Below are 26836 nucleotides of genomic sequence, written 5' to 3' on the forward strand. Positions count from 1 at the left end.
CTGCCTTGGAATGTGCCTTCCAGAACATAGCATCTTCTTGGCTCCAAAATGCCCCCTCTGCTGGGAAGCAGCAGATTTCCCATTCCCAGTCCTACCCCGCCCCCTTCATACTTTTAATAACTACGCAGGAAGTTCCTTTTCCTCCAGTAAAGATGGTCATCATATCTTTCAGCTTACGTCTCGACGTTTTCTTCAAATCCCCAAGAGCCTTGACATGGGAGCATGATTCACATTTTAGAGGAGGCAAGAGCTCTGGCTCTAGATTAGATGAGACTAAAGTTCAGATACAGGGCTGGGCCTTGGACTGGCTGTGTGGCCCTGGGCAAGTTGCTTAACCTCTCTGAGTCTCCTTCAGTTCCATGTTTGCAAAAGGGAGATTTTGGTCCTAGCATGAGGAAGGCATGTTCCTCGCCTGGGTGCACACGGTAGGCCCAGGGGTAACCGCTGCTCTCATGGGGCCCCCTCTTCAGATGGTGACTCCACAGAAAGGGTGGAGGAAGCCAGCATGAAGAGGTGGGCAGAAAATGACAGGTAATACGATGAAGCCGTTTCCCATTGAAAAGGTGTCGGAGAAAGTAGTTCATGACCTCAGCAGTTTTGCTCTAAGATGCTGCGGCTGTAAGGCACGTTCGAGAACTTTATTCTCTTCTCTTCTTTAAGCGCGCTAGAGGACAGGCTCAAGTTTCTGGTGGCAGACAGCACCGCCAGGCAGAATTAATGCCTCTGCGTCTCTGCAGCCCCTGCTTGAGAACCTGGGCCCTGGGGTCAGAAATCCTGCTGACTCCGCAGCTTACTGGCTCTGGACTTCTGGACACTTTATAACTTCTCTGTGCCTTCTTTTTCTCACCTGAAAAATGGCGCCAAAAAAATCCCCTGCCTCACAAAATTACTGTGAGGCTTAGATGTGATAACACGAGCTCAGGCTCAAAGCGGTGCTTTTGCCGTGTGAAGTGAGTGCTTGCTGGCTTCTGTTATTACAGAGCTTTCCCTCTTTCTGTATACATCTGGGAGTGTGTGTGTGCGCACATGCATTTACTTCCGTCTGTTTCCCCCTAGAACGTGAACGCTTTTGAGCTTGGAGCACAGATGATCTCTGTGGGGTGTGGAGTGATTTAACAGCTGCGTTTCTTCGCCCGTCACGGGGAGAAGGGGTTCAAAATGTGAGCTGAAGGATCCCTGTGCCAGAGTCACCCGGTGGAGTTGATGAGAAATACTGTTTCCGGGGCCCCAACCCAGAACCACTGAATCAGGTGCTGGGTATCAGCTCGGATCCCTATTTGGCCTTTTCTCTCTCGTCTCAACCCAGCAGAGGCAGCAGAGCTGCAATGCAGAGGGGGTTCACTGCCACTCTCCTTATTTCCAGTAAAACCAGGACATTTTGGGGTGGGGACGGAGAAGAGGTGGATCAATGAACATGGAGCTTTGCTCGACCTTGATCCCGGATTTTTGGAGCTTGGAAATGCAGGGAAGATTGCATTCCTTTCCGTGAGACTGCTTCATTCTTAGCCACTCGCCCAAGTAGGGCTGATTCCAGCTATTTGACTCACTGCTGTTTGCCCTCATTCTGTGTTGGGTGAGGAGAGCATTTGATGGCCAGAGCCTATGTGTGTTCTCAGCCTGAACGTCCATTCTTGGGCAAGGTAGGTATTTCACTACATCTGCTAAGGCCTTCCATACCTAAGGTGCACCGAAGCGTTCCCTGGCCTGGCCCAGATCTCCCATCAGGTTCGCTTCATTGGTGATCCTCTCCTCTCCTCTGGGCCCGTGCTCTGGTGGCAGTGGCACAGGACTTAGCACAGTCCAAAGAGCCTGGGTTCAAATCCTGACTGGGTCACTTAGCTCAGTAACTCTCTGTAAGTAACATAAATATATACGCCCTCTCTTTTCTCTCTGTAAAATAACATGGTGAATTGATTTCCTGAATGGTCCAACTCCTCACCCATTCCCTCTGTTTCTGTCTCTGGACTCGATTATGTGACTTGTTTCGTCCAAGGAAGTGTTAACAGACACACTGCAAGGAGAGCTTTGGAAAAGTGTTTCCATTTGTCCCGTTGGACCTCTGCCATCACCACGGGAAGGGCATTTCCAGGCTGGACTTCTGGTTCCAGGAGAAGGGTGAGAGATACATAGAACATAACCAGGGTGCTCTAATCATCCTAGTTGAGACCAGCCTAGACAAGCTGACAACAGTCAACTCCCAGACCCCTCAGTGAGCCCAGCCAAGATCATCAGAGCCGCCTGCCTGACCACCCTGGCGCATGAACACCTAGTGCTTATGCCGCTGAGGTTTTGTTGTTATGCAGTAATTTTTGGTGATCGATAGACTGGGAAATCGATGATGACTATTAGGTGACTTCAGTTCTACAAGAGCAGGGGTTGCCTAGTACCGCATGCATTACCTGATACATTAAATCCTTGTTGAATGATTGAATGATCTGATAGGGATCAATGAGGTAACCCCTCCGTGAACATGACAAGCGGCTGCCTGTTCCCTCTGCACAGAGCACCTCTAATCGGCTGGGATCACTGCCATTTCCCTATTCATTCACTTGGTATTCTGTAGTAGCAGAGGTGCCATTAGTGGATATGCATAGAGTGAAGGGGAGAGAGGGAGAGAGAGAAAGCATGTGTGTGTGTGTGTGTGTGTGTGTGTGTGTGTGTGTGTGTGTGTGTGTGTGTGTGTGTGTGTGTTGGGGAATAGAGTAGCCAAGGTTCTAGTTTGAAGAAGCTAAAGGGTGAGTCTCTGCCGATCCACTGGGTCCTTCGGGCCCCAAACCCCAAGGCAAGCCTGTTATATTCCTCAGGGGGAAAGTGATTTGACACAGATATCAGTTTAAGAACGGACCGTGGATGAGCTAGAGAAATAGCAACCCCCATATTTTGGGCATTTGCTCCCCACCAGGCACTTTTTGACCTTTCTCATTTGATTCTCACTGCAAGACTGCAGAGAGGAATCACCCTTCCTATTTTAAAGATGAAGAAACTCAGCTCAGAGACATCAAATGAGTTACCGGGGGCACACAGCTAAGAAGGTAGCAGCAGGTGCTTTTACAGATGTCCGGGGCCGCCTGACAGCAGGCCTCTCTTAAACCCCATCACACTCCACAGGGACCTTAGCCAGCATCCAGGCCAAACCCTTCGTTGTCTCTAACAGGAAGTCCCACCTGGAGAAGGGGCGTGGCTTGCCCAAGGTTCTGCATTGTGACCAAGTTACCTGACACCCCTTCTAGGGCCCTCCGTGTGTCGGGTTGAGATCTCACGGGTCAGCGGGAATCATGGAAATGCCTTGATAGGTTTCCTGTGAAGGCGTTGTCAGTTTCCTGGGTTCCACATCAGCTCCTTTAAATACACAATATAGAACAGCAGAGCCACTGTGCGTGTGCCGTTTCCACCCCACCGAGGGGAGCCGCCATCCTGGCACTGACTTGCCGGTTCTCCTGCTCAGAGACGGGGCCAGTGCCAGGGAGGTCACGGGCCTCGGCTCAGGCTAGCGCTGGCTGGGCAGGAGGTGGAGGGAGCCCAGGGCACCTGCCATCCTTGTGTGTTTGCTCAGTGGGTCGGGAGAGGGGAAGAAGGATGCTTTCCGTTGGGCCCTGGTCGTTCTGGGCCTCGGGGGCCAGCTGCTGGGGCTGGCAACCTCTCTGAAGAGCTGTCTCTTGCCCTCTCTGTATCTCCCTCTCTCAACTACCTGACAAGCAGGTAATAATCCCACCAGCACCTGATGTCACTCCGGCGAGACAACGGGAGGCCCGGGTAGCGTGCACAAAACAAACACTGGCAAGGTGCCTAGGATTTCAGCATTAGGCATCTTCAGCCCCAGAGGAAGAGAGGCCCCCCTCCGGCAGAACCCCAGGCCTCTCCAAACGGCCCACCTTGTGCCACGTCAGCCAGTGTTTGCTGGAGTTCTGGCAGGAACCCCCGGTGACACACTGCCTGCCTTGGATTAGACATTAGGAGTTATTTAAATTCACCCAGAGTTTCAGCACAGCCCCCTTCCTGGTAGAACCATGTGAGAGGCTGGTTCTGAGGCCACCACTTACAACAAGAGGGTTTCTGCCTTGATGAGACAGAACATTGCAGCAAGCAATACGCTGAGAGCTTTATGCTTTGGAAAGCACCTTCTCATACTTTTGCTCACCTTGAGTCTTCCGCACCCTGCGAGTGAAGCATTATTAATAGCCCCATTTTACAGGTGAGGTAACTGAGGCCAAGAGACCTTAGGCAACTTGCTCAGTGCCTCACAGGTAGAAGAAGCATCACCACAGCAGAGACTGGAAGCCAGATCTTCCCTCTAAAAATCCAGACTTCTTTCGAATTCACTCTTCAGTATTAAGGGACCTTAAAGAAGACATGGGTTTTCTATCCAGGGGGTTTGCCACCCCCCCCACCCCCCCACCCCCGCAATAAAGTCGAATAGAGAGAAAGGAATGAACGGTTCCCTGAGTTGCTTTTTGTTTAGGCTCTACCGTGCGTGGTGTCCCATTTAGTCCCTGGAGGCAGGTATTTGCCTTCACGTCACACCCGAGGAAGCAGGGGCCCCAGAGCTGAAATGTCTTTCCCCGAGTGCCAGTCACTGCGGACCCGGGGGCAGAAGTTGGACCCAGGTCTCTGCCTCCAGTGCCTCACCCTTCCGCTCCACGTGCCCCGTTGCTCCCGCTGAGACAGATGTGCCAGGGCAGGCGGGCGGGGTGAGCATGCAGGCGCACCTCCTGGCAGGGCTGGAGCCGCACCCAGAGCTGCTGATGCTCTGCTGGTCCTTTCGCAGGAAAAGCTCGGACATCAGCCTTCTCTTTACAGCCTCCCCGCCGTCCTCTGGTCCAGCATCATGGATCTGTGGTGTGGGAGGAGAGACCCTGTGGGTCCCCTGCTCCGGTCCCCTCGCTTACCAGCCGAGAAGATACTCGAGGGGGATGTGACCGCCCCCATCCCATGGAAGAGCTGGCAGAGCTTGGAGTGGAATGTGAGACCCCTGCCTCCCAGGCCTGTGCCCTGAGGCTCCTCTCGTCCTGCCTCCTGGCCCCTCTTTCTGCGTCTTTGATCACCTTGAGCTCTCTTTAAGGGTCACCTGTTGTGACTCTTTCTTTTTTTTTTTTTTTTTGCGGTACGCGGGCCTCTCACTGTTGCGGCCTCTCCCGTTGCGGAGCACAGGCTCGGGACGCGCAGGCTCAGCGGCCATGGCTCACGGGCCCAGCCGCTCCGCGGCATGTGGGATCCTCCCGGACCGGGGCACGAACCCGCGTCCCCTGCATCGGCAGGCGGACTCTTAACCACTGCGCTACCAGGGGAGCCCCTGTTGTGACTCTTGATCACATGCTGCTGTGCATGGTACCTCCAGTTCCATTCATGCATGATTCTCATCTTTAGGAGGAGCACAAGGCCATCAGAGGGGCCAGGTGTGACTGTGTCTTTGGAACCAGCTAAAAATTGGGGCTGTGAGTTGGTGGTTCCCACTCGGCCCGTCTGGCCGAGGGAGAGCTGCCTGCTGTCTCTGTAGTGACTGTTTTCCTTCCCCCTGTGTGTTCTCCTGCGCCAACTACAGCGGCTCCCCATGGTTGGGTGCCCAGTGCCAGGCTCCCTCAGCCGCCATGGCGGTGATTCCCCCAGGAGCTGGCAGGAGGCACTTAGAAGAGCTTTTGGCCAGTGACTGGAGCCCTACGTCGCGGGCTTACCCACACCTGCCAGTGCGCCTGCCAGCCACACTTAGTGAGCATAGACTGTGCTCCTGGCGCTGAGGCTTGGGGGTAAGTCCCACGCCCAGGCTCACAGTCGGTGATGGAGTCAGGAGGGGAGCGCAGGCATTCTGTCTCTAGGTCCCACATGGGGTCCGAACTTCCGGGGCTCTACCCGGTGGTCATCCTGGAGAGACCCTGGGATCCCACCTCCGCGGGCCAGCGGGAGCTGCCAGCGCGCAAGCCAGCCGAGGCAGGAGCCCTCTTTTTCTAGCTTACAGCTGATGCTCAGTGCTACTGCGTGTCTGGCTCCTAGAGGCTGGGAGTGCACGCGGGCCCGAGAGGAGAGACGTGTGAATTCTCTGAAACGCACAGACACCGAGTCCTACGGGTCCGGACGGGCACAGCGCGTGGCTCTGAACTGGCTGCCACTGCCCAGGTGCCTTTCCCGGGCCTCGGTTCCTGCAGTGCAGGGCCCCGCCCGCTGGGCCCCCAGGCCCCCGTGCCCCCGCCGGCTGCCCAGGGCCCACTGGCCCTCGTGCCGCGCCCCGCAGCCCTCCCTCCTCGGCCTCCCGGCTCCCGCCGTGGCTTCAGCCCAACCAGCCCACCACGGCCTCCTTTTGTTCTCCCATCTCAATTTCAGGCAGACCCAGCCAGCCCGGCCCCCCCAGCTCGCTTTGCCCACCCCGTCGAAGCCTGGATGGGCAGCCAACAGAGTTGGCCAAGCGCACACAGCCCGGGGCTGGTGCCAGGGCCCAGGCAGCCCCTTCCCGCCGAGCTGGCTCCCTGGGCCTGGCTGTTCTGAGGCCCGTGTACATGGGAACAAGAAATGCCCGGATGTTCTCCTGGGCTGGCAGGGATGTTCATCTGGGCCTGCCGGATGGGCTCTTCCCGGAACCCAGAGCCCTTTCTCAGGCCGCACCGCCCCCGCCCAGAAGTGAGGCCCTCCGTCTAGCCCGCGGCCTCTGGTCCCCCCGGAAGACGGTGCAACAGGAGCAGCCGGGCTGGGCTCTGAGCTCTCTAAGGAAAGGCAGGATGGGGTGGGGGGTAGAGCACAGGCCTTGGCTCCAGACCACCTGTGTTGAGCGCCTCACTGTGCCATCACCAGCTGTGGGGCTTACCTGCCGCTGCCTCAGTTTCCCCTCTGTAAGCAGGGAGAAGAGAGCACCTAGTTCACAGACGCCCAGTGAGGAGGAAAGAAGTGCTGTCAGTCAATTAGCGTGTCGTGTCTGATAAATAGTTGCTGGAGCATGTTATCACTGTGGTGATGGTAGCTGTGGTTGTTGAGAGCATCTGAGCCCCAGGGAGGGCAGAAGGCTGTGCACAAGCCCAGCTTGGCCTCCAGAGGCCAGGCCTTATCCCCTGTACCACCGGGTCCTGTTATTCCACGTGAGAATGAGGGGTCATCTGTTCTTATTTTGTAATTTTAAAAGCAATACCTCTTCCTTGTACAATTTAGGAGCTTCAGATAAGCAAAAGGAAAAACTAAAAACCACTTGTAGTTCTGTTGCCCAGATAGGTGCAGACACGGGTACACACACTTAATGCATGCGCGTACTTAGACATGTTGTGAGGGTCTGAATGTTCGTGTCCCCCTCAAATTCATAGGTTGACGTCCTAACCCCCAATGGGATGGCATTTGGAGGCGGGGCCTTTGGGAGTTGATGAGGGTTAGATGAGGTCATAAGGATGGAGCCCTCATGATGTGATTAGTGCCCTTATAAAAAGAGAAGGAGAGATTGATCTCTCTCTCCTTGAGAGCACAGGGGAAAGGCTATGTGAGGACGCAGGGAGAGGGTGGCTGACTGTGATCCTGGAAGGGGGTTTCATCAGGAATTGAATTGGCTGGCACCTTGATCTTGGACTTCCCAGCTTCTACAGCTGTGAGGAATCAATTCTGTTATTTAGAATTGATTACCAAACCACCCAGTCTGTGGCATCTTGTTATAAAGCGTCTGAAGCAGGCTAAGACACATATATACCGGAATAGCCAGTTTTATAAGATATATGTAATAGTTCACAGACACACATATATTCTTGCATATACATATATTTGGAAAAGTAAAGTACTTGTCACCAGCTTTTGCCATCTAACATACGGTGAACACTTTTCCTGTTATGAAATGTTTCTACAGGACCATATTTGAAGGCCATGAGGCCTGTCATAATACAAACGTGTGATACCCATTTCACAGATGAGCAAGTTGACCCACTGAGAAGCAGCAAAAGTCCCTCAAGATTACCCAGCTACTTGGAGCACAGCTGACACCCAGACACTTGGGCAGGTCTTTGTGGTTGCCCAGGACAGAGTTAGCAAGAATCTAAGCTCCATAAGTATAGGGACTGTGTCTGTCTCATTCACCAGTGTCTCCCCAGCACCTGCCATGTGGTGGGCCTCAGTGGTTATCGACTGAATGAATAAAGTCCACTTCCTTCCTTTATTTATTTATTTGGCTGCTTTGGGTCTTCGTTGCTGTGTGTGGGATTTCTCTAGTTGTGGTTCTCGGACTCTAGAGCGCAGGCTCAGTAGTTGTGGCGCACCGGCTTAGTTGCTCTGCGGCATCTTCCTGGATCAGGGCTTGAACCCGTGTCCCCTGCATAGGCAGGTGGATTCTTAACCACTGCGCCACCAGGGAAGTCCTCCACTTCTTTTTTGATGCCGTTTCTTGCATTCAACCTATCTTTCCTCATGGCCCCTTCACTGGCTTGTGTACTTCTTAGGCCAGGCCCATGTCCAAGGCCAGGCCTGGAGCAGGTGCTCAGTAATGAATACTGGATTGTGGAAGCAGGGATCTCTCCACTCTGGATTTGAGGCAGTGCCCTCGCCACAAAGCTGTTCTGACCTCTTTCATCACTTGCAGAGGTCAAGTTCCCTGGACCTATCGAGTTGCCCGTGATCTTCCTACCATCATTGGTCCAGAGGCAACTTGGACCTCAGCCCCTGCCCGTACCACCTGGGGTTGGCACACCCGGGCTGTTCTGGAACAGACCTCAAGGCTGAGGGTTAAGTCACACCTGGAGTAGTTGTGAGACCAGACACCTCCTTTTTGTGAATCTCCCAGGCTGAGTGGCGGGTGGCTGGTAGCTGGCGGGGGCGGGCCCCTTGGCACTGCCGTGCTCTTGTATCTGCTGCCGGCGGGGCCTTTGATGCCCTCAGGGGCTGCCTGACCAGCTGAGTGCATTGTAGAAGACAAAAGCTGCAAAAAAACCAGCGCAAATACCATGAAAACACCCAGGAACTGCCAGGGAGCTTATCACCCTGTTTCCTGGTTTTTGTTACGGGGGTGGGAAGGCGTGGGGGAGTGTTTCTGGGCCTCTTCATGGCCTGCACCTTGCACAGGTGTATACAGCATTAACCTCAAAGCTAGCACCCCCTCCCCTGCTCTGTGCTATAGCTTTCGCGTATGTAAAATGGGTTTAATAAGACCAAACTCCGCATTTTTGTGAGGATCGGGGCTGGGAGGAAAGAAGCTGCAGGACAGAAAAGCAGTGGCCTCTTCTTCCAAGGGGTTGTGGCAAGACACTGGTTTCCCACAAAGTTCCCCCTGGCCCTGCCCCGCTCCCTGCCCCAGAGGCTAGAACATAGCAGAGGGTTCCTCTTGTAACCCTGGGAGCCCTTCGGAAGAGGAGCTCCCGAAATGTCAGTGTCATGGGGAAATGAGGCCCTGCGGCCACTGATTAGCCGCAGCACGCAGGCTAGGGCCTCACCAGTTACATTTCCAGCCTCAAGGCTGGCAACTGAGTCGGGGCTCTGGCTTTGAAAATAGCCTCTGAGTAATCAGTTCCTCATGGTAGGGTCGGAGCTTTTTCCTCCTCCCCCTCTGCCCCGCTTCACCCATGGCAGAGCCCCAAGGAGTAAAAAATGCCAAATTCAGTCTTCGACCTCAATCCTGGAGGCTGTTCCCTAAGGAGCACTGTTCTCCACTCGCTTGCCTTGGGCGCCTCTCCACGCTCGTGCCTGCCGTCCCAGGCCAAGGAGACCGGCTGAGGGTGATGGCTGGGTGGTCGGATTTGAGAGGCTGGGGAGCCATCTGCTTTGCAGACCCACCTCCCCGCCTCTGCTGAGCTACGAGCTTGACGTTGGTATCGTCTGCAGCACTTTTGCCCCGACTTAGGCCTCATAAAAGCAAAGTGCAGAGCCTTGAACAGGGGCGATAAAAACAAGAGACACTGCTCCCTCTCTCCCCTGCCCCCTCCTCTCTGTTCCTACTCTGTGCCAGACATCAACCCAGGTATTTATTTACTTTTCCCAGTGAACTAAAGGCTTATAAAGAGAATGCCCTTTCCTCTGCCAAAATGAGCATTCTCTTCCTCCTGGAAAACTCCTATTCAACCTTCTACACCTGGCTGCAGAGCCCCCTCCTCCATGAGGCTTTCCTGTCCCCTAGCTGGAGTTGCTGCCTCTCCGCTTAGGACCACCAGACCTCTAGGGCTTTGTTCTGACCCAGGTGGCACTTCCAGCACCATTCTGGTCTATCCCTGTGTGTGTCCACCCAGCCCTTTGAAGGGCGCAGCGGTGACTCTTTTATTTGTCTCAGCGTCACCAGTGCCCCAGCGCCGAGCGCGCGAGGAGTAGACTTCTGTGTTCACAGTGGGACTGTGTGAGCGGGGACACCCTCACCCAGTTCAGCAAGGGCTTGGGCTTCAGATCGCTCGGCTCTGGCTGGGAGGCTGAGTCGCCTGACTGTCACACCCAGCGCCGTCTGCAGACAAAGCCCGTGGCTCCGCGCATGCAATCCAACCCTCATTCTTGGCAAATGTGTGTCTGAGTGGAAAGAGCCCAGCCTTAGAATTTGATAGACTTCTTCCTCTGCCTTCTCTGAGCTGGTGATTTCGAGTAAGTTACTTCTGCCCTGTACCTCTGTTTCTCCACCTGTATGATGAACGTAGAAACATTTATTTTGCCCGATGTGTCGACTAGAGTAGAGATGATGTTTGTGAAGCCCTGGTGTGAGCAGTAACTATTACTGTGATCATCTGGTCTCTGAAAAGGAACCGTTCTTAGTATCTCTTGGGGGCGAGGGAACAACAAAAGCATTTGTGGCAAGGATACAGTATGTGAGGCTTCCCTCTCTTACAGGAAAAGTACCTTCATCAGGACACAGCAGTAAGCCCGCTGGCGACTCCAGCCCTGCCTGGATTCCCAGGAAGTCGGCAGGACAAGAGCCACCCGCTGCTTGCTGGCCTGCTGTTTCGGCAGCAGTAGTTGTGGGAACACACAGGGGCTGGGGAACCAACACACTACGCACTGGGGATCTCCATCCTCTAGCCAGCAAGGTGCCGACACCTTGCACTTCGTAAGTGTTCCCAGTAGACGCGTTTCTGCTAGTTGAACCTTCTCCCACTTGCACTTGTGGGGACTCAGGCATGATGTGGGATCTTTAGGATTGTGTCCCTTCCCTGGGCCCTCCTTTTCTTCCCTGCCTTCTGTCCTTCTGTGTTTACTGGGCACTTACTATATGGGAGGCACCGTGCTCTATGCTAGGAACATGGTGATGAGTGATACACAGTGCAGGAGAAAGACAAGTCAACACACGCGGTTGGCTCAGTAACAGCACCCCAAAGATATCCACATCCTAGCTTCCCCCCGCCCCGCTCCCCCTGCCAGGTGACTGTCACCTTCCATGGCAAAAGGGACTGTGTCATGTGGTTAAGGATCTTGAGATGGGAAGACTATCCTGGATGATCTAGGTGGACCCAGTGTCATCCCAAGCAGCTTTATAAGAGGGGCATTTGACCACACAGGAGGAGAAGGCGTTGTGACCACGGAAGCAGGTATTGGAGTGATGCTGCCAGGAGCCCAGGAGTGCTCGCAGCCTATAGAAGTGGGAGAGGGGCCGTAGTTTCCTTCGAGCCTCCAGGAAGAGCCAGGCCTGCTGACACCTTGATTTTAGCAGTTGAGGGCTTCTTCCGGCCTTCAGAACTGTGAGGGGATAAACTTGTGCTGTTTTCAGCCATGACGCGTGTGGTAATTTGTTACGGCAGCAAAAGGAAAGTAATACGTGCTGTTGCCGTATTATGGGATGAGCTGATGACTGTTAACACTGCTGTTCTCTGGTGACAGAAGGGCCTGCGTGGCTCAGTGATTCATTAGGAGCAAGAGCCCTGGAGTCCCAAAGCCTTGGTTCAAGTTCATTTCCACCTTTTATTGATTGAGGGGCTTTGGGGCATGTTACTTCTCAAAGCTTCTCCTGTGTAAAATGAGGATAATAATTTCTACCTACGTGAAGCCTGAAGACCACAGTGCACACACAGCTCCCGGCCTGCAAGGCAGTAGGTGCTCTCAGCACTTTGGCCCCTGCCCCTCGCCTCCTGGGCGGAGCCTTTCTCTTTCTAATATTGAATTACAGCGGGCTTACAGTATTATATTAGTTTCGGGTGTACAGCAAGGTAATTCAATATGTTTATAGAATATTCTCCATTCAAGGTTATTATAAAATATTGACTCTATTCCCTGTGCTGTACATTACATCCCTGTAACTTACTTATTTTATACCTAGTCGTTTGTACCTCTTCGTCCCCTTGACCTATTTTGCCCCTCCTTCCACCCCTCTCCCCACTGGTAACCTTTTGATGGAGGATCATAGGTATTCAGAAGTTGTTGATTTCTTCGGAACAGTCACTTGCTCCTGACCTTCCCGGAGTCCTGCAATTCACAGGAATCCCCGCTTTTCCTCTTAAGCGACTCTTGAAGAGACATAAGTTCTTTTACTGAGTAAACGTGTATCTCGCCCCTGCCACGTGCCAGTCATTGTAGGGCATCCAGGCATCCTGGGTTCGGGTTCCTTCTCGGAGACATTTGCCTTTGCTGCTGCTCTGGTTGGTTTGTCAGTTGCAGACCCACTGTTGGGATTCTCACTCGATGATAGGCGGTCTGGGCCCCTCTCTTCCTGGCCAGTCAGCTGCTGCCATCACCAGTGGTGCAGAGGCTGGGGAGACCCCAGATAGTGGGAGGAGCTAAGGCTGCTTAGAACCAGGCACTTCTGGGGGCCGGCACTGTGCTGGGCACCTTGTGCCCCTGCGGTGGCCACACCCCTGGGAGGGCGGAGCCATCATGCCCATTTTACACATCGTTCTCCCATCTGTCTGTTGGTCTCTTACTGGATCATGCCATTCTCTCCTTTAATCTTGCACATGTATTTGGAGATGAGGAATCATTCTCACTGCTTTGCACTTGGGGAAACAGAGGAACAGAGAGGACTGACGTGCTCATGGTGACAGCAAGTAAGAGGTGATCCCAGATGTTCGTGCTCTTTCGTTTCATAATAGATTTGGGGGGAGGGTTGCTTTGGTTTGCTGTAGGGTATTTTTCCCTCCACCTGGAAGCACACTTGCCTTTGGTGTTGCGTTGTTGTCACAGTCTGTTGGCATTCCTGAGGCCACATCAGCAGAAGGGTTGGAGAGTGAAGGGCCAGCCTAGAAGCCTCCAGGCTGTAAGATGAGTCTGTCCAGAGGGTAGACTTGGATGCATTTTTAGCGTGAATACCAACCGGGCCAGTTGCGCCCTCGGACAGAGGGAGCCCCTGCCATCCCCGATTCTCTGCCCCATCCCAGCAGCCTGGCTCTGCACCATGTGCTTCACGGGATGCTGCCTGCGAGGTGACAGAGAGCAGCGCCCCTATTCACACTGGGAAGGGAGGTGAGGGTTGCCGTGAGGTTCTGTTGGCTGGTGGAAGAGGGATGCCGTTGGCTCAAGAATGAGAAGGCGCCACGCTTTTCACCGAACGTCCACTCTCTCCGAGGCTGTTCCAGGCGCTTCCCGACAGATCATCCCATGAAGCCCCACCTCTTCTTCAGCCCTGTTTCTCAGACGAGGCAACCCTGAGTCTGGAACGTAAAGTATGTGCCTAAGCATTTACCCAACTAAAGGGCGGGGGAGCAGCGTTCAAGCCTGTCCTCTTCACTGCACTCTGCCACCTCCTGTGAGCAACTTGCTGAGGTTATGAGAAGCAGTTCAGATGCTCACAGGAGAACGGAAGAAATGCGAGGTACAGTGGATCTTGCCTATTTACACTAATTAAATGAGGAAACAATTTAAACACTGCCATCCATTGCTGTAATGAGGCCGGAGGACAGCAGGCACACATAAACGTGCTGGCCTGGAAATTGGTAGAATGCCGGGAGTGGGTTTTTGTTAGCAGAAATGGCCTTGATAGCGTCTGAGTATTTTCAGTCCATTACCTCATTTCTCAGTTTTATCCTAAGGGGAAGGAAGAAGGAAAAAAAAAGAAGAAAAAAAAAAACTATTTTGTGAAAATGTCTATTAAATCATGATTTTTTTTTTTTTTTTTACTTTGGATTATAGAAAATTTCAACCATCCAGGAAAGTAGAGAGAACAGTATAGTGAGCACCCATTGACTAGTTTTAACAATGATAAACATTTGCTTTATTTACTTCTTTTTTTTCTAACATAGTTTCAAGTAAATTATAGACATCATGACATTTCACTTCCAGATATTTCCAGGTAACTTCAGTTAGGATAATAAAAAGTTGAAACCAAACTTGATTAAATGGAGAATGGTTAAATAAGCTATGATTACCCACCTAGTATAATATTATAAGATCCTTAAAATTATCATTTTTCTTTTTTTTTTTTTTTTTTGCGGTACGCGGGCCCCTCACTGCTGTGGCCTCTCCCGCTGCGGAGCACAGGCTCCGGACGTACAGGCTCAGCGGCCATGGCTCACGGGCCCAGCCGCTCCACGGCATGTGGGACCTCCCCAGACCGGGGCACGAACCCGTGTCCCCTGCATCGGCAGGCAGACTCCCAACCACTACGCCACCAGGGAAGCCCAAAATTATCATTTTCGAAGTTCTCATTTTACCAGCTGTCTTAGGACTCTACACTTTCCCTTTGTTTGACTTACCATAATTTCTAGTAATTGAATTGCCTGATTATTGAATTAATGTCTGTTTCCCCTGCTCATTTGGTGGGGACAGTGCCCATTTTTTGCTCACCACTTTGTCTTCACTGCCTAGCATGGTGCCTGGGTTATAGCAGGTGCAAAATAAAATTGGTTGACTAAATGCCAAATGAGCATTTTTAGATCCTGGAAATAACAGGCTGGGTGATACAAGCAAAGCCCATCATCTCGTATGAACACGATGTGAAAATGAAAATGCACGTGCATACAGATGACCGCTAGCGACCAGAAGGCCGCTACGGGACCTTCACGTGTCTGTGCTATGGCATGATGGGGCGTGTGGGTGAGGGTTGTTCCTCCCGCTTTCTTTCCTCCGTGTTGTGGTCCTGCGGTCATAACAGCGCAGGAGTCCCTCCCCGCCATCACGGAGGGAGCCGCCGTCCCGCGTCCCGCGTCCCGCTTGCTTAGCCAAGTCCAAGAGAAAAGGAACATCCGCGTGGAGTGGGAAGTGTTGCTTTTGAAGCTGTCACTCTCTTCTACCCCCTGCGGAACACTGAGCAAATCTCTGAACCTCTCAGAGCTTAGTTCCTCCAAGTTGAAAATGCGATCATGGTACCTGCCCCTCTGCGTTTCTGTAATTAAATGAAGTGAGAAATGACTCATGGAGGGGAAAACACACTGTAATGTGTTCCTGGGCTAGCTGCTCCCCATGCTTCTCCACCATGACATCTCGGCCCCGGCCCTCAGAGAAGCCCTGCAACTGTCCTGATGCCCCCTGGATGGAGAATGAATGAGAGGCTCCACGGAGAGGCACAGTGCAGCTTAGGTTCTTAGGTGTCCATCTGAAAATCCCCGCTGATGGTAAACGGGGAGGCAGTGGCTAATTACCTCGGAATGCTGCCTCTGTGCTCAGCCATCTTGCTAATTGATTGGTCCGTCGGTCGTCCGTCGGTATTTACTGAGTGCTTACTGCGTATGGATTGCGTATTCACTAGCCCTCAGTGGCTGCAGACCCCACCCAGCCTCCGGATTTTCAGGTGGCGCTAGAGTCTCTGGCGCGTCTTGTGCTTAGGCTGGTGAGGGAGAGTCAGGGCGGTTCACCCAGGGAATGAGGGGCAGCCTCATGACTTTATTTATTTATTTTTTAAATTTATTTTTGGCTGTGTTGGGTCTTCGTTGCTGCGCACGGGCTTTCTCTAGTTGTGGCTCATGGGCTCTAGAGCGCAGGCTCAGTAGTTGTGGCGCACGGGCTTAGTTGCTCCGCGGCATGTGGGATCTTCCCGGACCAGGGCTCGAACCCATGTCCCCTGCATTGGCAGGCGGATTCTTAACCACTGCGCCACCAGGGAAGTCCCAGCCTCATGACTTTTAAGAAGAGCGTTTTTGTCCAGGGATCCTGGCTGACTCTTCCCTTCTTCCAAAGGATCCTGTCAGGGTGTTAGAGCCTGGATTAGTTTCCCAGGGCTGCCATGCACAACAGAAATGTATTCCTTCACAGTTCTGGAGTCCAGAATTCCAAACTCAAGGTGTTGGCAAGGTTGTGCTTCCTCTGAAACCCGTAGGGTAAGGACCCTTCCTTGTGTCTTCCTAGTTCCTGGTGTCACTAGCAATCCTTCGGGTTCTTGGCTTGTGGCTGCCTCACTCCAGCTCTGCCTCCATCCTCACATGGACTTCTCTGTGTGTGTCTGTGAGTCTCTGCATCTCTCTCATTATGAGGACCCCGGTCATTGGATTAGGGCACCCTAAACCAGTATGGTTAACTTGATTGTATCTGCAAAGACCCTATTTCAAAATAAAATCACATTTACAGGTTGGGATTTCAATGTATCTCTTTGGGGGATACAGTTCAACCCATAACAGAGCCCAAAGCAAAACGAGTTCCTCCAACTCTTCCTGACCACCAGCACAGCTCGCCCGGGGACCGCCTCTGGCGCACACACACGGATGACTTATTTATTTTGATTTATTTTTTGTTTTTTGGCTGCGTTGTGTCTTCGTTGCTGCACGCGGGCTTTCTCTAGTTGCAGTGAGCCCTGGGGGCTACTCTTCGTTGTGGTGCATGGGCTTCTCATTGCGGTGGCTTCTCTCGTTGCAGAACATGGGCTCTAGGCACACGGGCTTCAGTAGTTGTGGCGCACGGGCTAAGTAGTCCTGGCTCGCAGGCTGTAGAGCGCAGGCTCAGTAGTTGTGGTGCACGGGCTTATTTGTTCCGCGGCATGTGGGATCTTCCTGGACCAGGGATCGAACCTGTGTCCCCTGCATTGGCAGGCGGATTCTTAACCACTGCGCCACCAGGGAAGCCCCCGGATGACTTATTTTTCACGTGGGACTGGACAGCACCCTTCCCATTCACTATCCCTTTCGACTCCACAGCAGTCCCATCGTGCCTCCATTCAGACGTGCAGAAAATACTCCTCGGGTGTCTGCGGTGCCCAGCCCTGGAATACCAGGGTGTGAAAGACCGCTGTAACCCTTGCCCTCAGGGATCTTAAAGTCTTTAGTGCAGTGAAGAGACGGGAACGTGGGAATAAACAGTTCAAGTAATTGCAACTTCTGATGAGAAAGTAAAGTGCTGGGGAAGAGAACCCTGGGCTCAGCGGCTCGGCAGAGATGGCCACGTGAGGGGACCTCCTGAGCACCTGGGGACAAGGAGGCAAGGCTTCTCCCCTGAGCAGGAAGGCGTCTGCAGAGACCTTGCAGGGGAGAGGGGCAGCAAGAGGGCCAGGGCGGGAGGAGTGCGGGGCGAAGCGGGGAGGGGCTGCATCAGTTCCTGGAGGAGGGCAGGGCCAGATCACCTGCAGCGAGAGGAGTTCGCCTTTTATTGCAATGACTGCTGGGTGTTCATGAGAGACGTTACAGCTAACTCTGGAATTAAGTGCACTCTTCCCTGACTGCCTTTAGGGTCCAGGGTTTCCCAGCCTCAGCACTGTTTTGGCATTGGCGCTGGATACTTCTCAGTTGTTTGCGGCCGGAGGGGGTCCTCCCCACCATAGGATGTTTAGCAGCATCCCTGGCCTCCACTCACTGGAGGCAAGTAGCATTCCCTCCCCAGTCATAACCATCAGAGATGCCTCCAGACATTGGCAGATGTTCCCTGGGGGCCGGCAGGGTGGAGAGCAAAATCACCCTCCTTTAAAAACCACTTCTGTGAGTAAGTCAGAAAGAGAAAATCAAATCCCGTACGCTAACACATATATATAGAATCCAAAAATTAAAAAAAAAAAAAAAGGTTCTGAAGAACCTAGGGGCAGGACAGGAAGACGCAGACGTAGAGAATGGACTTGAGGACACTGGGAAGGGGAAGGGGAAGCTGGGACGAGGTGAGAGAGTGGCATGGACACATATACACACTACCAAACGTAAAATAGATAGCTAGTGGGAAGCAGCCGCATAGCACAGGGAGATCAGCTCGGTGCTTTGTGACCACCTAGAGGGGTGGGATAGGGAGGGTGGGAGGGAGGGAGATGCAAGAGGGAAGAGATATGGGGATATATGTATATGTATAACTGATTCACTTTGTTATACAGCAGAAACTAACACAACAGTGTAAAGCAATTATACTCCAATAGAGATGTTAAAAAAAAAAAAGAAAAGAGCCACTTCTTTGAACTGGCGAGTCCCAACATTTGCAACTCCAGACATCCCTGTTATTGGTCCTGCCTCCCCGCGAGGGAGTTTTTCAACTAAACACATTTTGTTAAGTGTTCATTTCTCCGCTGTCTTACGTAAGAATATCGGCCAGTTGGCGTTTCTGATCTGTGTCACCAGGCTGAGTTGATCTCATTCTGCCCAGTGTCCAGCAAGGAAGCTTGGTATTTGAGGGCCTTCGTGTGCAGTCTCTGGTAGACATTTTAACCGGTTGAGAAATAGCTTGACCCCGGCTCTCCCCACGCTTCCCAGCCAGGGAGGAATCCTGAGACGCAGCTGTAGTCACTGGCCTAAGCTTCCATCTCGCTGTTTGAAATCAAGGATTTGGATCCATGTCCACGGAAGAAGTTTCCTCTGAGTTCCAGGTTTCTCCAGGAGTCTCCTTCCCGTCTTCTCCCCATGCAGCCTAGAGCAGCGTTACTGTTCAGCACTTATTCAGCGCTTTCCACGCACCTGCCTTTCCCTGGGCGCAAGGGTGTTGCCGGGAGGGCCTGCGGTCACGTGGGGTGTGCAGATGACAAACAAAAAGACATCAGAGAATTACCGGTGGCGGCACGTGCTTTCCTGGGCTCAGGGGTGGTGGTCTCTGGAATTACAGGACCCTGTTAGTAATCAAGACACCCTCTCACCAGCCCTGAGCCCCTGCTTAGTCCTGGCTCAGGCCCTTTCAGGATCATTCCGTGTATCCATGGACAGTTCCCATTAGCCGACCGTCGGGGGCAAACTCCTTTATTGCTGAGAGGAACAAGCTGTGTCCTGCTCCCTGAGAGCCACCTCTGTGAAGTGGTGAGAGCTGGTCTCCCTCGGCCGCAGTGGGAGGGAACCTGCCCCGGGTGACGAAACGCCCTGCTGCGTAGCTGGGCAGGTCCTGGGTGGTCCACTTACCATTCTGCAGGATGAAGGATGGCAGTTGCCCTCTCCCTCCCCCAGAGTCTCCAGACAAGGGCTCAGGACACAGAAGGGACCTTGTAGCATCCGAGCCTTGGCGCTCAGGTCCTGTCGAAGGGAGAGGGACTCAGGAGGGTGGGGAGGGAGAATGAGTCCCCTCTCCCTGCCGTCCACTCGGCACCATGCTTTTCCCCTCCTCTGGGCCATCGGGAGGCTTTCTTCCTCCTGGCCACAGTCAAATACCGCATCTTCTTTCTATCTTTGCTCCCTCATTCCTCTGGCTGCGGGTGTGTGAATCGGTAGCAGCCGCTGGGCAGGTGCTCTTAGAAGATGCTGCGCACCTGCACGAGTTCTCGCCTCTCCTCCCTTCCCCCCGCCCGTCCTCCCACTGCTTACCTGGCCACCACCTAATTCTTCTTTTACAACACAGTTCAGAGAATAATCCACACCAGCTGCCTTAGGGAGTCTTTCAAAGACGCACAACCTGGCCTGTACCCTCCTCTATTTCAGTTAATACCCTTCGGCTCCCCCTGTCCCCCAGCATTGTCCTCAGGTTAATGCTCTAATGTCTTCATGGTCATTACTTGGCTTATAAGGCTCCGGTGGGCGCTGGCTGGGCTTCAGGAAGTGCCCCACCTGGGAACTGAGAGGTGGGCGTTTCACCCCCGGGGAGAAATGTGGTCCAGCCACAAAGAGCAGGAAAGACTCAGAGATGGAATAATTCAGAGAGGGTCGTGGTAGGGTTGTTGGCTGTTACCTCTGCTGAAATGGGGCCATTGGAGCCTTCAAAGCAGATCTGACTTGTGTTTTAACTGGATCGTTCTAGCTGCTGTGCTGGAAATGGTCTGAAAGTGGCAAAGGTGGAAGCAGATGGACCAGTTAAGAGGCTACTGCAGAAATCCAGGGAAGGGATGATGGTGGCCTGGCCATGTGGTTGCAGAGGCGATTGTGAGAAGTGATCAGATGTAAATATATCACAAAGGTAGAATTTGCTGGTGGATTGGATTACAGGGTATCCGAAAAAGGGTGATCCCAAGATTTCACCTTGAGCAAGTAGAGACCGAAGTTTCCATTTATTCTTATGGGGGATCAGTGGAGAAGTGTGGTGGGTAGGGGTAGAATCATGATGTTTGAGGTGTTAGTCAGGCATTGTTAGACATATAAGTGGAGATATTCAGGAAGCAGCTGGCTATATGAATCTGCCGTGTGAAGGCTAATTTCGTGTGTCACCTTGGCTAGGTATCCAGACATCTGGTCAAACACCAGTTCAGATATGACTGTGAAGGCATTTTTGGATGGGATTAACATTTATGTCAGTAGACTCTGAGGGAAGCAGATTATCTTCCATGTTGTGGGTGGGCCTCGCCCAATCAGTTGTTGGCCTGAGGGAAAAAGGACTGAAGGCCCCCAAGGAAGTGGGAATTCGGCCTCCAGACAGCCTTCAGACCTGAGCTGCAGCATCACTTCTTCCCCGGGTCTCCGTCCTGCTGGCCCACCCTGCAGATTTTGGATTTGCCGGCCTCTACGACAAATGTGTGAGCCAATTCATTAAAATTATCTCTCTCTCCCCTATTATTTCTTTGTCTGTTTCTTTGGAAAGCCCAGACTAGGACATGGAGTAAAGGGATAAGTACTTAGGTACCTCTTTGGGAGTCACGTCATTTAAGCCTTGAGACTGGGCGTGAACACCTAGAGGGCACATGTGGATAGAGAGGATTGGTCCACTGGGCTATCCATCCCAAGTGGCGAGATTCAGAAACCGTATGTGTATGTAACATTTACTGAGCACTTACTATGTGCCGGCCATCCTCCATCACTGGATGCTGCCTCTTCTTAAAACCAGACCCATCTATCTCCTTATTTGTTCTGGAAGGTTGGGAAATGGTCCCAGTGGAGCCACTTATTTATTTGACTGATGTTTCGCAATTCCTGTGTCTCAGCTCCTCCACAGTTCTGGACAGCAGAATGGAATCAGCTGTTCCTTCTCCTGTGTCAGAAACGGATTATTCCAGCATCTTCCTCCCAACCCATCTTCAGTTCCCCTAACCTCCAGCCTCTTGAAGCCATTTCGTGTCTCTTGATACCCAGTAATCCCATCTATTAAAAGCTTTGGAGCCTCCTCTCTGGCAACTGTTGGTAAAAATAGTTCTGCAGCCCCAAGGAACAGGGTTATTTGAACTTGGCGACTTAAAAAGCCTTTGGGGTGAATAATGAAAAGAGCAGGACTGTGGGGATGAATTTCCCTCGCCCTCTCTGTTCCTTGTTTTTTTGTGCATGAGGCAGAATGTTTAACCTATATTTTCCAAGACCTGTGTAGGTGGGTTGCTGGGGACAATTGATTTTTAGGGAAGTATTGTTCCTCTGGATGTGGAAACCATGAAGCAAAGAATAACATGGAACAAGAGGCGTCCCGATGGTGACGATCAGGTCTGGGCTAATGATGGTGCCGTGTGCTGGGGCCCCTGTGTCGCCTGAGGTGTCACTTCTGCCTGAGTTGGATTTGCTCCGGACTCAAGGTGACACCGGGATCCTTGTTCTAGCCAGATGTCAAATGGATTATCTACTTCCTAAGGCTGTGACTGGTTCTAAATGAGAAGAGGTGCAACCTGGCAGGTAGAAGGGACACAGACCTTCGTGTAAGGAATACTGAGCTCTAGTTCCCATCCTACCCCTGGCTTGCTGTGTGACCTTGGGCAAGTTTTCTCACCTTTCTGAGCAGTGGCATCTTCATCTGGGTTGAGTTTGGGCTTGGTCGTCTCTGAGGGATGGGGCTCCAGCCAGCGGGAGCGTACATACCTTGAATAAAGGACCACCCTGCCCTCAGCATTCAACCAGCTGTTGTCTTGCGTGGGACCAGGGTTGCCAAATACATTTTTGGACCTTGTAATGAAATTTCCTGAATTTTTAGATGTAGGCAGTTAGTTGAGAAATATTTTACACATCCTGTGGGTGGAGCCTGTAGCCAGAAAGAGCCCGTAGGTTTTCAGTTTGCAGCTCCGTGCAAACGCGCTGTTCTTTGTGGATTTTCACGGGCTGGGGCCCAGGAGCGGAAGGTTGCTCATTTGATTTGTTTTGCCTTCAAGGTACCGGGGGACCAAAGCCAGACTAGAAACGGGGTCATGAGATCACTGTTGCCTAGAGGCCTAGAGGAGAGGTGTGGCCTTCCTTTCCACGTGGGTGGAAATGTCCGCTGAGGCAGTGGACTCGGTCAGCTGATCTCCTTGGGATTTAACCCCAGATCTAGCCACCAGTCTTGTCTCTGGTTCCATGGACTCTGTGGCATCCAGATCTAGAGGGAATCAGTTATTTCAATGTATTCGTTTTTCACTCAGCAATGTAACTTGTAGCTTTTCTCTGTGTGTCCACATACCTCACTCTTTTTTAACTGCCACATAGTATTCCATGGTTTTTTTTCAACTATTCCATATTAATGGACACTTTGCTTTCATCCGTTTCCCCTTTCCTTTCTACCTCCCCTGATGTCGTGCCATAGAATTTGTTTTGCTCACCCTCCACTGCACACCTCCTTCCTTCCTCCCCTCCCTCCCTTTCCCTTTTCTCCTTCCCTTGCATCCGTCCATCTCTGGATCCACTCAGATGCGAGGTGTACGGGGCAAACTCCTGAGACCTTGCCTCTGGGAGCTCCAGTCCACTGGGAAACCAGAGAAGAAGCGCATCATGGAGGCTCCCTGGAAGCAGGTTCTTCAACAGTCTTTACAAAGGAGCTCTTTCTGGCCTTTTGGAGGATGAGAATCTCCGAGGCAGATGCCAGTCTTTCAAAGGAGGAGTCCGCCTCGGAATGTTACCATGTCTGCTTCCTGGGACCTTGCAGAACCATCGTCGGCGGCCCGTCCTCCCCTTTTCCCCGTTGCTGGAGGCTGTGGCTTGAGCAGAAAACCCCCAAGGTTGGCTCTGGAATGATGACCCTGAGAAGGGAGAGGAGCTGTCGTGAGTTTGATGGGTGGCTTTTGCCTTTGGTGTGGAAGCCATCAGGACCTTGCACAAAGCTGCAGGTCGGAAGTCAGCCTAAAAATGGATGCAGAACCTCAGGTCTTCTTCTCTCGAGGAAGTTAAGTAAAGATGAATAAAAAAGGGAGTGAAGGTGTTGTGTCTCTCAGAGACAGACAGAGAGGACGAGGCGTCTCCAGTCACCGCGCCTTTATTTTCCAAGTGGGTTTCAAATGTGTATTTTGTGCCAGGAGCTGTGCTTCCCTCTCCTTTCATCCTCTGCTTCTTATCTCGTAGGCATCTTGATGGTGATCACAGTAACCGTCCACAGAGCATCACTTGCTGGCAAACGGCTTTCTAGGAATGGAAGAATGAGTGTGTGCAGTTCAGAGGCCCACAGCCTACTCTGCTTTTAATCACCTGGGTCACCTGAACAAGTCATTTAAATAATGTTTCTCCGTTTTGTCCTCTGTAAAGTAGGGAAAGTATCGCCGTCTTCCTTCTAGGGATGTTGGAAAGGGTACAATGAGTCAATCCACGTGAAACACCTAACCTAACCCTGGAATGGCTACCTGGAATATAGTAAGTGCTCAGTAAACATCACACACGTGCATGCACACACACACGTGTCTCAAATGTCTCCTTACCTGAGAGGCCGTCCTGGCCACTCTGTATAAACAGTACCCACCTCACCCCCCACCCCCATCTCCCTCTCCCGTTCTTCCTCTATTGGTCTCTGCAACACGTATCATATGACCATCTGACCCCCTATGTACTTACTTGTTTATTTGTCTGTTTGTTCACTGTCTTCCACCCCCGCCCCCTCTCGAACCCTGCAAATGCCGAGATCTCTGTTACTTGTATTTAATGCTTTAGTCCCTGGAACGTGGATAGGTACCTACTAAATAAGGGTGGAACAGATGAGTCTCTATTTTAGAGTTGACCTCCAGGCCCAGACTCAGGCACAGGGAGGTAAAGCGACTTACTCAAGATCACCCAGCTACCAGCAGCTGAAGAGTCTGGAATCATTTAAATCTAAAGGTTTAAATTCTAATTTAAACCATGAATGCCTCCCTGCCGGTAAAACAAAAAACAGAAAAACTAAGTGTAGTGCCTGCCACACAGTAAGGATTTAGTAAATGTTAACTAAAGGTAATAGGGGTCATCATTCCCGCAGCAGCTGTCCCCTGCCCCGGGACGCCCCCGTTTGGCTGTACCCCAGCTTTCTGAGCAGTACTCAGGCATCAGTGGGCGCAGTCTTGAGAAGATTAGGTGGCATCCAGGCCGGTGGGCAGGTGCGGCGCCAGAATTAAAGTGAGTTCGTGCCCTTTCCCGGAGGGCTGCCCAGTCCAAGGGAGGGGAACGGCACTCTGTGGAAGATGTCGAGTTCCCGGTGTTTCCAGAGTTGGTGGGAGCTTCCAAAACATGCCAGTGTCTCTCCTGGTTGTCCTTTCACTTGCTTTTTTCTTTCACCCAAGGCTGAGGCGGGGCTTGCAGGGATCTTAAAGGGCAGGAAATTGTCTCCATTTTCTGGACCTCGTCCCAGTTGTCCTTTGGAAGGTTTTATTGCTCCCATCTTTAAGATGAGTAAACTGAGGTTCAGGGAGGTGTAAATACTGAAGCCGGGATTCAAACCCAGGCCTGCTGGATCCCAAATACCTCACACCCCTGCCCCACTGCTCAGATGCTCTTATAGTCGGATTCTGATTTGTCAGCATGTATTTTTTTTTAAGCATCCTTGAACTATTGGACATGTTGATTTTTTTTCTTAACTTTTCATTTTATATTGGAGTATAGTTGATTAACAATGCGGTATTAGTTTCAGGTGTACAGCAAAGTGATTGTTATACATATACATGTTTCTATTCTTTTTCAAATTCTTTTCCCACTTAGGCTGTTACATAATATTGAGCAGAGTTGCCTGTGCTATACAGTAGGTCCTTGTTGGCTATCTATTTTAAATATAGTAGTGTGTACATGTCAATCCCAGACTCCCAATCTATCCGTCCGCCTCACCCTTCCCCTCTGGTAACCGTAAGTTCGTTCTGTAAGTCTGTTTCTGTTTTGTAAATAAGTTCATGTGTGTGTTGTTTTTTTTTTTTTTTAGACTCTGCATTTAAATGATATCATATGATATTTGTCTTTCTCTGTCTGTCAGCATGTATTGAGCAATAACTCCAGGCTGGGTGCCATGCCTCATTTTTTTTCCTTGTTTGCTTGTTATGGTTTTTAAACTGTTTTCTCCAAACGAGGGGACGGTGCGTGTAAGAGGTACATGGGGGAGGATACTTTGTCTTGTAATCTTGTGATTCTTTGGATTACAGCAGCTATGGGGAAAGAGCCCAGGCGCTGAAGGAACACTGCCCTGAATTCAGATACGAGCCCAGCCTCTGAAGTTGCTGTGTGACCTGTGTCGAGTAATCAGCCTCTCTGAGCCTCAGTTTCCATATTTGTAAAATGGAACAAGAACTCTTACTTGGAGAAGACACTGAGGATCTGAGATATTGAATAGAAAATGCCGGGATGCTTGGACCCTGGTGCTGGTTGGCCGTCACTAAGCTGTGGCTCTTATTATTATCGTTGTTGTGCTTTAGCACATGGTGTTATACTTAAGTGTTCCTTCTTTCTTTGCCCTGTTTATCTTTGTCCCTCTTAAGGCTGCAGGCCGAGCCTCATTCATTGCGGCATCCCCGCCTTCTAACACAATTCTTGGTACGTGGTTGATGTGCACTAGTGCGGGGCACACGAACGAGTGAACGAATGAACAAATAAAGGGGCCCATCGTTTGTCGGGACCACGCTGGCCAGCTGTTGGGGGATGTATTTCTTGGAGTCTTATCCCCTCTTGTCAGATCCAGGCTGGGACAACGGTACAGTAGTTCCATTGTTCCCAGATAGCACTTCCTATCTGAATGTCTCGGCCAGGGCAGCCCTCGGCCCCACCCTGCCCTGCTGCCCTATCACCCACCCCTACTTGGACGCTGGCGGGCTCCCCGCTAGCCTGCCCCGAAGGAAGCTTCCACGGCCCCTCGTCTCCCCAACTCCCTTCAGTCACAACAGTTGTCGAAGGGGGCATTTCCTCTCTCCAGAACTTTTCACGTTCCAGTGAAGACCTAGAAAACGCTAAATCAAAATGCTCTGCGTGAACCTGACCCTTCAGAGCTCAACCTACGTCCTCCTGCCTTGCACTCCACTCTCCCTTTGTCTGATTGGTAAGTCAGGACTCATCCCTAGTCAACCGCTGAAGAAACTGAGGCTCAGAAAGGTGGGACTGCTATTAACACAGCTGGTTAGTGAGAGGACCTAGGGCCACTACTAGCTCTCCACACCTAACCGGTGCTTCTGCCACTAGTTCCCTTCCTGGTTGCATCGTTGGTGTGCGGGGCCCTTCTCTGTTGCCAGAAGAGCTTTGAGGGGTGTGTCACAACGTCAGTGACGTGGGCATTCTCAGTCTGTTAGCTCAGGGTGGCCTCCCACTGCCCTGTGAGGTGTTCAGGGTCCAGGCGTCGTCACACCCACCCAGCCAGGGAGGAAACAGAAGCCTGGAGGGCCGAGTAGCTGTGACACAGCTTGGGGTGGCAGCACTTTTCCTTCTGCCAGCGTTCCCTTTCCTGCTCAGTTTGACTCATAGATCAGTTGTTCTCAAACGTGGTTTCCCATTGGAATCATCTGAGGAATTTAAATATCTTGCTGCCAGGACCCAACCCCCAAAGATTCTGACTTAATTAGCCAGGAGTGGAGCCCAGGCATTGGGGTTATAACATCTCCCCCCGGGATTCTCCGGTGAAGCAGCGTCAAGAACCACGATCTCAGATCATC

The 26836-nt window shown here is 51.9% G+C and overlaps 2 long non-coding RNA genes across 4 annotated transcripts in view; one reads left to right on the forward strand and one right to left on the reverse strand.

Annotated features, from left to right (window-relative positions):
- LOC117199656 (uncharacterized) overlaps window positions 1–26836 on the forward strand; it is a 372975-nt gene that overhangs the window by 172735 nt on the left and 173404 nt on the right. The window lies entirely within an intron of this gene.
- The window catches only part of LOC125961639 (uncharacterized), a 224384-nt gene that overhangs the window by 51422 nt on the left and 146126 nt on the right, over window positions 1–26836 (reverse strand). The gene's annotated exons all lie outside the window — the stretch shown is intronic.

Source organism: Orcinus orca, chromosome 17, assembly GCF_937001465.1.
Source record: "Orcinus orca chromosome 17, mOrcOrc1.1, whole genome shotgun sequence".
NCBI classification, from domain to species: domain Eukaryota; kingdom Metazoa; phylum Chordata; class Mammalia; order Artiodactyla; family Delphinidae; genus Orcinus; species Orcinus orca.